This window comes from Sceloporus occidentalis, unplaced genomic scaffold (genome assembly GCF_023333645.1).
Source record: "Sceloporus occidentalis isolate IW3139 unplaced genomic scaffold, rSceOcc1.0.p SCAF_56, whole genome shotgun sequence".
Lineage (NCBI taxonomy): Eukaryota > Metazoa > Chordata > Lepidosauria > Squamata > Phrynosomatidae > Sceloporus > Sceloporus occidentalis.
The window spans coordinates 2,444,395-2,457,300 of NW_028317036.1; the positions used below are offsets into that span (position 1 = coordinate 2,444,395).

General features: G+C 38.5%; 1 protein-coding gene across 1 annotated transcript in view; it reads left to right on the plus strand.

Annotated features, from left to right (window-relative positions):
• The window catches only part of LOC149287812 (zinc finger protein 521), a 117,098-nt gene that overhangs the window by 24,095 nt on the left and 80,097 nt on the right, over positions 1–12,906 (plus strand). The gene's annotated exons all lie outside the window — the stretch shown is intronic.

The following is a 12,906-nucleotide window of genomic DNA, read 5'->3' on the forward strand; positions in this document are numbered from 1 at the left end:
GATATGTGTGTATAACAAACAGAGCTGCAGTGGTTGATGACACAGGCTATTGATTCTCTCCGAGAATTGTTCTCCTTCAGTTTTAGATGGTTTTAATTTCTCCAAATTGCTCCTTGAATAATAGGAAAAAAGGCAATTTGAAATTCAGTGACAGATTGGACATAACAGGTTGCAACGATTATGCCTAATTTTACCATACTGAGGAATAAAATTGCCTAAACATAAACATCGATCACTGATGCAGTAAATTAATTTGTACTCTTGTTTAAAACTACAAGTTTTTTTGTTTTTTTTTTTTACTCTGCAATCTAGGGAAGTGACTTTATAAATCACCAGACCAAGGTAATAAATATTTTTCATCCTAAAAATGTAATCCGTTATCAAGGACCTGCTAGGTCTCTTTCATATCTTTTTTTTTTTTTTTTTTTTGTGGTCCTTCAGATTAGTTTGAGAAAATGTTTGGCCTGGGACCATTGGTGACTATTAGTCAGGGGCTTCGGGATGTGGTTAAAATGTCTTGTCTGCATGAAAGACTTGAATCAGCTTGGACGCAGGGCTTTGAGCTATGGACGTCTCTAGGCAGAGGTTCAACCTCAAATCCTCATATTATTTGGGTGAAATCCTGAAGTGATAATTTATTCTAGGGGACTTCTGAAGTTAAAAAGTGTGGTAATATCTTGCTTAAGGTCCTTCTGTGGGCTTTCCTGGAATCTTGCTAGAGTAAACCACCCAGAGCTTTCCCTCTTCCAGTGTTTATAGGAAGCAAAAAGCTGGGGCAAAACCACCGGAGACTTTGTGCAAAAGCTTGGTCATTCCCAGGGATGTCTGTGACTGGATTAACACTTTCATGACTGATCAGTAATTTCACATATTCCATGTTTCTGTAAAGCTACCCAATTCCTGATCCATGATTTCTGTTTCCTTCAAGGTCAACCATATCTGATTTTGAAATGCAGCTATTGATTTCTCCAAGCCAAGCATGCAGTTGTTTTGCTTATTCCAAACCTTGGCTGTCATTATTTCAAGTTCTGATTTCTGCTTCTGATTTGTTCTTGCTGCTTTTTTACTTTGAGCTAAGCCAGGTGAACGTTTTATGCTTAATGCTTAAAGTTAAGGCTAAAATATATTTCTACGCTGTGTTGTGTGAGTTAATCTGACATTTACACTATGGACTCTATGGTTATAGGCCTCAAAAACCTGCAGAAATTTCTGTGATTAGATAAGAGCGGCTGGAAAAAAAATAACCTTTAAGGGCTTTGACTTCACTATAACCCTTGGTAGCGAGAGATAAGACACCTTATGTTATTGAAAAAAAATCTCCAGACAGGATGTAAATGAAGCCAATAATTAAACAGAAAAAAAAAATTGGTTTCAAGAGCCACTGAGATCTCCTCTGCCGCCATTACAACAGAGCACTTAATTTACCGTATTTCATACTGCAAAGCCAAAGCAAGAGAGAGGAAGTGGCATGAATTTCAGGGCTTTACAAAACAGAGGTATAATATATCTGCTGTCTGGAACAGCCTTGATTTCAGGCAGTTAATTGTGAGTTCCAGCAAGCTTCCTGACTGGAAACTGTCAGGGACAGAAGCTTTTTGGCTCCGTGTCAGATCTTCTTTCATTTCTTTATGTGCAGGGGTGTTTTTCCTGCTATTGCAACACCATCACCACGTTTACCCCCCAAAAATAAAAAAAATATAATAAATACACACAAATAAATATACATTGACACAGTTTTTAAAAAAACGCTCATTTTTGTTTTAATGATTAAGAAGGAGTACTGCATGGCTCACGTTTTTGGTTTTGTAAGATGATCTTTGATTGTTGCCATATGCACATAAATCTGTAATACGATGGGATGGCAATGCTTCAAAAAGAGGACGCTTTGGAGAATTATATGTTATTGGCTTTCTGAAAACATATGTTAGTGAAACGGTGAATTCAGTCCACAGTCCAAACAATGACTTATTGGCTCACAGATATACTTTTCTTGTTTTGACTTTTATGTGTTAAAAAAGAGAGTTAAGTTTTGGTAAGCAAAGATGAATATAGGTTTATAATGTATTTGTCGACATTTTGAGGCCTACATGTTTACACGTAGAACCCAACATATGCATTCATTCTTAATACATCTACTTAATGTTTTCTACCAATAGATTCTTTTTTTCATTTTATCATATCAAAGGAAATATAAAACAAGGCAAACAGAGGTCCTAAACAAGTAAGCCTCATTAAGAAATAAAAATAAAGTAAAGAAATAATGCCTTCCCGGTGTACTTTTTAAGCATGTCACTCAGGATGGTGGAATCATCTTGATAATGTGTTTTTCTGAGACTGGGATAAAATTGCTGAAGTGTTATGTGCTTTGTGTAATTGTAAATATTTTTAAAATTGTGTTTGTCTAGAGATGAATATACAATATAGTATTAAAACTAATTTTGTTTGACTACACCTCAACTTCTTCCTAATGCATGCTTCTGTTTCTTATAGCTATAGACCTTATTCAAAGGTAATATCCTTTTCGGGGCCAATATAGAAAAACATATAATATCAAATAAGCTTTTGGGACCTCAGAGGTCGCTTCCATATGAAAAAGAGACCTCTGAAAGCTTATGTGACTCTCTTCTTCTGTGTTGGCCCAATAGAAGGAGCTGTTAAGGATCTAATTCTCGATTTGGCACAGCTGCCGTCTTCTAAGCTTGCCTCATGAAATCTTAATGCAGGTTGGTAAACTTATTATACTTGGCTTTATTGACCTTGATTAACACAATTTAGGATCTTAAAATTACGAAGTTCAAGGCAGGAGTGCACTTGATGTCTGCTGTGGGGCGAACATCCATGTTGAAGGTTACGTGTTGATATTAGACCTTTTTTAGTTTAAGGTTTTTCTCTCCCTTAAAGAAGCGTGAATAGTTGTTTATACGAAGGGGCTGCTAGAAATGTATTGGTCTAACATGTTAATGCACTGGAACCATGGTTTTTGGTGTATATTATTCATTGACTTGGCTTGTTGTGCCTGCATTTACTCATATTTTAAGAAAAAAAAGGAGTATAGATATCCCAAATTACATTGATAAAAGGAATTTGCTAGTGATCTATCCCAAGTGAGTTGTATATGAAAAGAATTATATGAATTACAGCTTTAAGAAAAAACACATTTTGCTAAACTTTTATCAGAATGCAAATGCTAGGCTCATTTAATCACTCCACCCCGATACACTTAAATGGCAACCATTTTTGTTCTTCATTTGTAGGGACACATTGCCACAATTTTAGACAGTTCATATGTGTGAATGTACATGGCATTCAAAGCTGTAACATTTCAAACTCAGTAGCCATGTCAGGTAATAACTATATTAATGGCTAATCATCTGTAACTTCAGGTCGATTTGCCTGGGCTAACCATATGTAACAGGCACATCTTTTAAATATCAATACAGGGTTGGAAACTTGATGTTCATATACACTCAAATAGGGCATGTGTATGTTTTAATACTGACATCTGAATTCAATCAGTGTAAAAAGACTTGGGTGCGGTAAAAGTAGGGATTTTTCTCAAATAGAACTGAACTGTTTAGAAATAATACCTATGCACCATTTAGCTCTAGGCCTCCTGCTGGTTTCCCTACTCTATTATATGCAAATATTTGGGTTTTTTCTTCTAACTAAAATAAAAATATTGGCACACATGGGTGCTGGCTTATCAGAAAATCAGATTCAACAGTGTAACGAATGCCGTGCTATGATTATAAAGAACACTGCATATTTTAATCTTTATAATAAATGTGTGTGTGTATTATATATTTTCTACACATTTTATTATTTTAACACATGCAACCTACTGTTTTATAGATTGTAAGCTCACAAGAACATAGCCCTCTTCTACTTCTGTTCCAGTAGTTCTTAATGTGTGCCAATTTTATTGTCCATTTTGCTTATCATTGTTTTTAAAATTGTTAATTTTTACTGTCTCTCTATTCTAGCAGCGCTATGGATCAATGGTTGCCTATCTATCAATAAAAAGTGTAATGATTAATTTGTTTTGTGTAAGATGTAAACCATCATTATAATAAGCGTGTTTTATGAAATTTTCATTGATCTGGAAGGATGACTTCTTGGATCCACCTTCTATATTCCCCAAACGCACATGCTAAGAAGTTTAACCCTCTGGATCCCAGCGAAAGCCATATCACTATGCACAGCTTTATATCCACCCAAGCATTTAAATAGTTAAGTGATTAACGGTCATTCAGAGCTGCCGACCATCTACCAGTTAGTGTAGAAGGTATAGTTAATGTATGTAACCTTAGCCAACATGAAACCTACCAACCCGTTTGGTAATGCATTTAATTGGTCCTTCACCAGTGGTCTTAAAATATTGATAGATTTTGAAAACATCTGTAAATTATAAATTAATTGTTAAAGTTCACATTTCTGCTTTAAACGCTGTGCAGTAGGTATTAGTTTTCAAGCAGTTAAATAAGTTATGAGGGAAAGGAGTAATGACCATTGATGTGAAAGGAATTAGTGATGGCTTTATTATTGCTACTCCCTTGCAAATGTTTTATAGGAACACCGGAGATTAAATTGAGATATTATGTTGGGTGTTACTATTCTGCTGCTGTTAAGGCTTGAAACTATCTACATATATTATTTGTTCAACGACTGCATTAAAAAATGCACACAGAGATAAAGTGCTTCTGTGGATTTGGCCTCCGGGGAGAGACTTAGTGAACACCCAAAGGGCATCGTTCTTTTCTTACTTACTGTCTGCCTACAACTGTAGAGCTCTTAGCCTCATAGTAATGTTTCTGCTATGCTAAATAGGGCAGTGTTAATAGAATAGTGCATCCAAAAGCAGAATTACCTTTTTATAGGTTAGTACGTGTTTGTGACTTTGAATTAAACTATGAGTATGGGAGGAAAAATCTTTTACAAAGCAACATTGCAGTTATGCTTAAAGCGCCTTGAGGTAGTTACCATCGCATCCACCAGCATAGGAAAGTGGGTAAGTAGCAGTCAAAAAACATATTTTCTATTTTTCTCCACTAATGCTCCAAGCATAAAAATTATTGTAGTGCCACCATTTCCATATGGATGGTCTTTAAATGAGAGGATGAGTTTACACTCCTTCTGCTCTAGTTTGTGCTCTTCTATTGTTGACGAGATGGGCTAAGCCACGTGTTGGGTCTTGAAGCCAATAGTGTAGGTGCCCAGCTATAACTTTTTTATTATTATCTTATATATATAGCACCAACAGTTTACGCAGCGCTTAATACAATACATATATTCAAGGGGTATGACAACACTAGAACTGACAGACTAAGACAAACCGATACATTAGGTGGAGAGAGCCCTGCTCGCAAGCTTACAATCTTGAGGATTTTAGACCTTTTAGATCTTTTGTAGAATAATGTTAGATGCAGTTTTTTTTTCTCCTTAATTTTGTCTTTGTAAGTCTTTAACATATTACAGAACACAGAGCAATATCTTCAAACAATCTTACAATCCTGAACACCTTTTCTGTTTCTATAATTTGAAATTGTTATGTACTACTTATCTCCTGTTCACCCGTACAGCACTGCGGAATATGATGGCACCATAAAAAAACAGTAATAACTCTTCTTGAAATGCTCTTTAAACTACTTAACCATAAAATGTAAATGCTTGATAAATTGATACCCTAATGTTTAATGACTTCAATGGGTATAAGTGTATATTTCCCAAAATTTAACAATACCTATGTTTTGTAGCAGGGGTTAGGCCTGGTGACTACGGATTTACCGCTTTACCACTACCTGCAAAGCGTCATTGTAACACAATGTCATGGGGATGATGAGAAGTTTCTAAATAAAGTCCCACTTCACACAAGTTCCTAAGCACAGAAGGCTAATAAATAACTATGTGATAAGTCTCAAATACTTATTTTTTTGTTCCCTTCCTTTTTCATATTCTGCAGATATTAGTAGGTCCTCCATCGAAGAAGGTCCCTGGGCAAATACCCACATGGATTCTTTGTTTATATACATAGGTTATAGAAAATGCGTATATTTATTCTTTTACTACTTCTGCTGAGTAACTGTAGATATTAGTAGCCCTCCCTCCCTATAGAAGAAGGTCCCTGGGAAAATGCCCACATTTTTTTGTTTTTGTTTTACGTGCACAATTTTTAGAAAGTTCTTGAAATTATTAATTTACAAATTCTGCTGATATGATTTCTCTTATGGCATGGTAGCTGTAGATATCAGTAGTTGCCTCCCTATAGAAGAAGGTCCCTGGGCAAATGCCCACATGTTTTTTTTTGTTTATATGCACAAGTTCTCGAAAATACTTATAATTATTAATTTACTACTTCTGCTGATATGATTTCTCTTATGGCACGGTTTGTTTATTTTTTTAATGCCTGTAAGCCTATTAGCAAACACTTTGATCCTCCATACTTGTATATAATTAGTTAACTGTATGCACAAAACATAGTACTGCATGGATTCCTGCAGTGGAGTGATCTCCCACGACTGAATGTATGAACTTGGTTAGTATAGTTACAGTGTTTGAATCACTTAAGTATCCCTTTCACATTTTCCATCCCTTTTTCATTTTCATTTCTGGTTACTCTTACAGCACTCGCAGCAGTATATATTTAAACTGCTGTTTTTTACCTACAGTAAATCTCTAGAAAATGATAACTATTTTCTAGGAGCCTAGCTCTCAGTGTGGGGTCCATCAAGGAAAAAAAAAACTCCAGATGGCAGATGTGCCAGATTTGTAAATCAATTGGTTTTAGCTACTTAGAAAACATCTATTGTAAATGCAGGTACATTTTAAGTAAAGCTTGCTGTGTCATACCGCACATGCATGATACAGAGAGCCCAAAGGGCAGTTACGAGAGCGGTCTGTCATTTTCAAGATCTTAGGTTGCAAAGTATATCTGCCTGCGGAATGTAAGAAAAAGCTTTGTGTTCTAGAATTTGTTTGCCCTTGTACCCCATTTGGCAGGAGATGTATCAACAAAGTTTTATTATTATGTCACATAACTTGTCTCTGGCCTGCCCAGGGATGGAGCAGTATTGGTGATACTGGTGATGAGTATGTATAATTACATTCAGGGGACTGTCCTCTGCTTTAGATCTCTTCCCATTTATAGGAAGCATCTGAAGTTAACGAGTTGTGCCATGGTGCCCAGTATGTTTTGGCAATAAGAGGAGACTGCCTATGTGATCTTCTAATTGGGGTTTTTGTTATGAAATGATAATGGTACAAAGTAAGAGAAGCGGCCTCATAAAAACAAAGTGGAATGCCCCCCCCCCCCCGCTGATTTGGACCATTGGTAATAAGACCACTTCCAAACTTTGTGCCAGAGTCACTTTTCCAGGTATGCATTTGTATATGCTGCTGTGATAGTCTGTTGAAATGGTTAATATCTATACACTCTGCACCACTATACTGTACCTTAAACAAGCTTTGGCTCTGTCCTACTCACTTAAAAACATACGATACCTCCATTAGGTTTGCTTTTGCCTCTGAAGAAAGCATGGCCGTTCTAATAATTGTAAAGCGATCAAACATAAAACATATTATTGCTGGTTTCTGAAATGTTTTATCCATGGTGTTTATTGTATAGTTGCCAGTGAGCCCCTTTGAACACGCTCACCCCCCCTGTTCCCCTTTTTTCTTTGTGTACGGATTATCTTCTTTGGTATTGCATTACATTTTTAGCTGCTGTTTAGTCATTTGGTACTTTTCACCGTAAATAAATATGACTAGGCAGGTGTTGAATAGCCACCAACTGAGTTTCCAGTTGTCATTTCTAAGTATGCCTTGGGTAAGATCTGTTGTGAAGTCCTATTAGAAAGACTAGGGAATGATCCAGTCCTGGATGGAGGTCTTTCTTGCAGGATATGACAGTTTTACTGCCAGAAGATGGTCAGGAAAGGCTGGCTTGCTAACAAAGACAGTCCTTTAGCTGTTGGGTGTAGTTCCAGTTTTGTATCCCCTTTGGCAGCAACACAGAGACTGCTGCAGTTTGGACAGCCAGCAAAATTAGGAAATAAGGACCTCTTTTATTTACTCAGGCTTCAAAAGCATGGGCATTCCTGTCTGCTTGGAGGAAAGTCAGCCAGCTCTTTTCCAATGGAAATCTCAAGGGTCTTTGATACTTTCATCTGTGAGTGTTCGCACACTTGTTTTTAATGTGCTTTATGGAAATGGTGAAACTATGTGAATTCCATCCCTTTCCAAAAACACATCTGCACCTACTAAACATACACACTGGCATCCTTAAATATACTTTCCAGACTGTGCAACAAACGTCTAAGTAAGTATGTATGTATATTGTATGTGTGTGTGTGTATATATATATATATATATATATATATATATATAATGTATATATATATAATGTGTGTGTGTGTATGTAGGGCTGCAACCAACGATTATTTTAATAATCGATTAGTTGGCCGATTATTTTTTCGATTAATCGGATAAAAAAATGCAATTTTTTTAAATTTAAAATACCGTATTTGCTCGATAAGACGGTTTTTTTCAGAGCAAATGCTCTGAAAAATACCCCTCGTCTTCTAATCGGGGTCGTCTTCTAATCAGACCTCAAATAGAGTCTGATTAGGAGACTAAGATCCAGATCCCCCGCACCGCTGCAGGGGACCTGGATCCTCCTGTCTCACCCCCCCCCCCCATCATACACACACTTACCGGTGCTTCCTGCTGTATTGCCGGGGCAGCGGGTTGACGTCTACGCGATCCGCGTAGACAACGTCCGCTGCAGCCGGAAGGAGGTGTGGCTAGCAGCGGGGGTTGTCTGCGTCCGTCGCGCAAACCTTCCCCGACTGTCAGAGATCAGAGTTCCCCGCACCGGTGCGGGGAACTCTGATCTCTGACAGCCGGGGAAAGTATACGCGACGGACGCAGACAAACCCCCGCTGCCAACTCCACCTCCTTCCGGCTGCAGCAGAAGGCGACGTCAACCCGCTGCCCCGGCTGGAAGCACCGGTAAGAGAGGGCTGAGAGGGGAGGGGAGGGGAGAGTGTGTGTGTGTGTGTGTGTGTTAGTTAAATGGGGGTATAGGGTGTGTGTGTGTGTGTGTGTGTGTGTGTGTGTTAAATGGGGGCATAGGGCATTTCTGGAGTGGCGTTAAGGGGGCATTTAATAGAGCACTCTGCCTCCTGAAATGCCTTATACACCTATATGCCACTCTGCCCCATAATATGCATTTTAACCCCCTAAATGCCAGAGTGGCATATAGGGGTATAAGGCATTTCTGGAGGCAGAGTGCTCTATACAATGCCTTTTAACTCCCTTAATGCCACTCTGCCTCCTGAAATGCCTTATACCTCCCTATATGCCACTCTGCCCCATAATATGCATTTTAACCCCCTAAATGCCAGAATGGGATATAGGGGTATAAGGCATTTCTGGAGGCAGAGTGGCATATAGGGGTATAAGGCATTTCTGGAGGCAGAGTGGCACATAGGGGGTCAAAAGGCATACCATGGGGCACAGTGGCATATAGAGGGTTAAAAGGCATATCATGGGCCACAGTGCCATATTGGAGTGGCAAGCCTGGGGGCAGATGTGCGTAACTGGGGGACAGGTTGGAAAATACAAGAAATAAAAACAAAAAAAATATTTTTCTCAATCATAGCTTTTATTAAAAAAAATAGTTTACATGAATTAACATTTACTGGTAAAACTTTTTTCCTTTAGGGTCGTCTTATATTCAGGCTTTTTCTTTTTTTCCTAAGTTAATATTCAGATTTTGGGGGGTCGTCTTATAATCAGGGTCGTCTTATAATCGAGCAAATACGGTAATGTAATAAAAAAACGTACAATTTACACTTAAATCTCTTTATTGCAATGGCCTCTCTCTCTATTCACCTTCTTATTTTATTGACATAATAAAAGCTACAAGAACCCAAACACGGTGTTTCTCAAACTAGGTTTTAATACAAAGTTATTAGTAAATATTAATTCATATGTTAACTATTTTTCATATTTAATAAAAACTATGAGAAAAAAGCCTTGTTTATATTTTCTTTTATTTACCAAACTGCCCCCTGTTATGCACATCTGACCCCCAGCTTGCCACTCTGCCCCCATATATGCTTTATACCTCCTATATGCCAGAGATTCCACTGTGCCCCCTGATATGCCACTGTGCCCCCGATATGCCTTATATGCCAGTGATATGCAACTGAGCCCCCTGATATACCTTTTACCCCAGATATGTTTTATGTCCCCCTGATATGCCTAATATCGATATGCCTTATGCCCCCATACACCACTATAACTCACCCATACACCACTCTGGCTCCTCCCCCTCCCATACTCCACTCTGGCTCCTCCCCCTCCCATACTCCACTCTGGCTCCTCCCCCCTCCCATACTCCACTCTGCCTTCTCCCCCCTCCCATACTCCACTCTGCCTTCTCCCCCCTCCCATACACCACTTTGCCTCCTCCCCCCTCCCATACACCACTTTGCCTCCTCCCCCCTCCCATACTCCACTCTGCCTCCTCCCCCCTCCCATACTCCACTCTGCCTCCTCTCCCCTCCCATACTCCACTCTACCTCCTGTCAGCAACGGAGGTTCAGAAGACACCAGGGAGCCGGATAGAGAGAGCAGCGTTGCAGGGGATCTGGATTCTAGTGTTATAATCCGATCTCTGTTTGAGGTCGGATTATATAAGGAGAGGAGTTTTTCAGCGCATTTGCTCTGGAAAAAAAACCTCTTTTTATAATCGATAAAAATCGATTCGACTAATCGATAATGAAAATCGTTGACAGCGATTATCATTATCGATTAGTTGTTTCAGCCCTGTATATGTGTGTGTGTGTGTGTATATATATATATAACACGAAACTGAAACTTTTTGGTTCGGCTCGTGTTAAGGATCTGCTTGGAAGAGGGACGCAAAAAATTAAAAATTCACACAGCAGAGTGCTCTATATCAGAAATGCAGCCTACTTGCTGTGACACAGAAAATACATTTGCACTAGCCCTCATATATTGAGTGGTGCAAAAAAAATCTATCTCCATACTGATTTTTTATCTAAATTATTTCAAGAATGTCATTGGCTACTGAGATTACTAGGTTTGTCATTAATGTGCTTGTTTTTGTTATTCAACTTAATAAGTACTGGGTGTCCATACCAACCTACAGAATATTTTTTATTATTCTTCTTTATAAGACTTCAGAGTTTTATTAAATGCTGTGAAGGGATGTCCGCAAACTGATCAGCATAATGGCTGATATTCCAGGACGGCTAGGAAACCCACAGACCTATGATTTGAAACACATTCTCTAATACTTTCAATGTTGATAGATCTGCTGCAATTTGGGACTAAAACTATACCGATCTCTCGTTTTTTTTCTTTTTTTTGTGGGAATACCAAAGAACAAGAAACAAGTTACTGTGAGATGAAGCAGCACTCCTTCCCTCCATGCATTGGTTCGGTAGTATATAGTGGTCATGCAGAGCAGTAGCTTGGACATTCTACAATGTATGTGCCGAGAGTATCAAATTAGTGTGTGGCAATACACCATCTAACTAAAGTTTGTACAGCGTGAGAGTACTTTTTTCAAAGTTCTCTTTTGGGAAACAGGCCAGTTAAAGCATTTAGGAAGAGAAGGAGGGGGAAAATTGAAGCCCCTTTACCTTGGGGAGACTGCAAATCCGTTCTGGTCATATGCATGTCTGCATCCCAGTAAAACTGATTCATTCAGGATTTGGGCTACAGTGAAATGATAGGGGTGTTGCCTAGATATACAGAGCAAGTTCCAGTAACTCTTAGGAGGAAACTGGAGAAGACAAAAGCTGCCACAAGAGCTTGTCATAATACTATGGGCCCTCTGAGAAGAGAAGGGTGTTTAAGTTAACCTTTTGTGAACTGCATTATATGAATCTGGAAAAATGACAGCTCAGCTTCTTGTCTACTGCGATTTGTTTGTTTGTTTGTTTTTGGGGGTTTTTTTATTTTTATTTTTTTCCTTCCCCCACTGGTGAAGAGCAAAATGTAAGTTGTTAAAATTACCACCTACTTCCAAGTCTTAATATCAGAAACCAGCATGTATACATAAGGGGGGGGGGAAGCATAGCGCAGCTATGATCCAGCTCAAGTGCAAACAGAACATAAGAACGTGCAGGTTACGGTACACTGTCGTTTTGGCAGAGAATATCAATGTTTCCACAACCTCTAGGCTGAAAAAGTGGGTGACTGAAACCTTACCTGAATCATCAGAGGGAATAAATGATATTCTTAACCGGATCTCCCCACATAAATTCAAACAATAATAAAATCAAGCCATATTGTCAACCTCCTACATTTTTTGTCTGGCTAACCGACTTCAGGGGTTAAATTAAATGTTATATGGTTCATCTGTGCTGTGTGTATATCGCTCCCCCTCCTCCCAATTGTCCAATACCATCCTTGTCGTGATTAGAACATGATGTGATCCAAAATCCAATCTGATCAGTCTCCATGGTATTGCTATATACCTCTGTTCACGTTCTCATCTCAAATACATACTAGCTTAAATATGAAGACCAAAGAATCGTTAGGTGTCATGGTGGATATGTTGTAAATATCCTGCTTTTTTTTGGGCTGCAAGAATGTGTTATATCAGCTTTGATTACATACATAGATTAAATGGCTACTTTGTGTAACTTTTTTATGATTGTAAGAATAAATCCACTACTTCTGCCATTTCCAGCTTGTAATAAAAAGAATTGTTTTAATGGGCAGGATTCCAGAACTGGTGTTTGGTTGTTTTCACAGAGTTAGATGGTTGCCATATGGCATTGATAGTGAGATGGTGTTGTCATCAGTTTCTATATGCAGGAAAGGAATGAATCCTCATCTGTTTCCTGAGGATAAGTAAAGAGGTTAAGA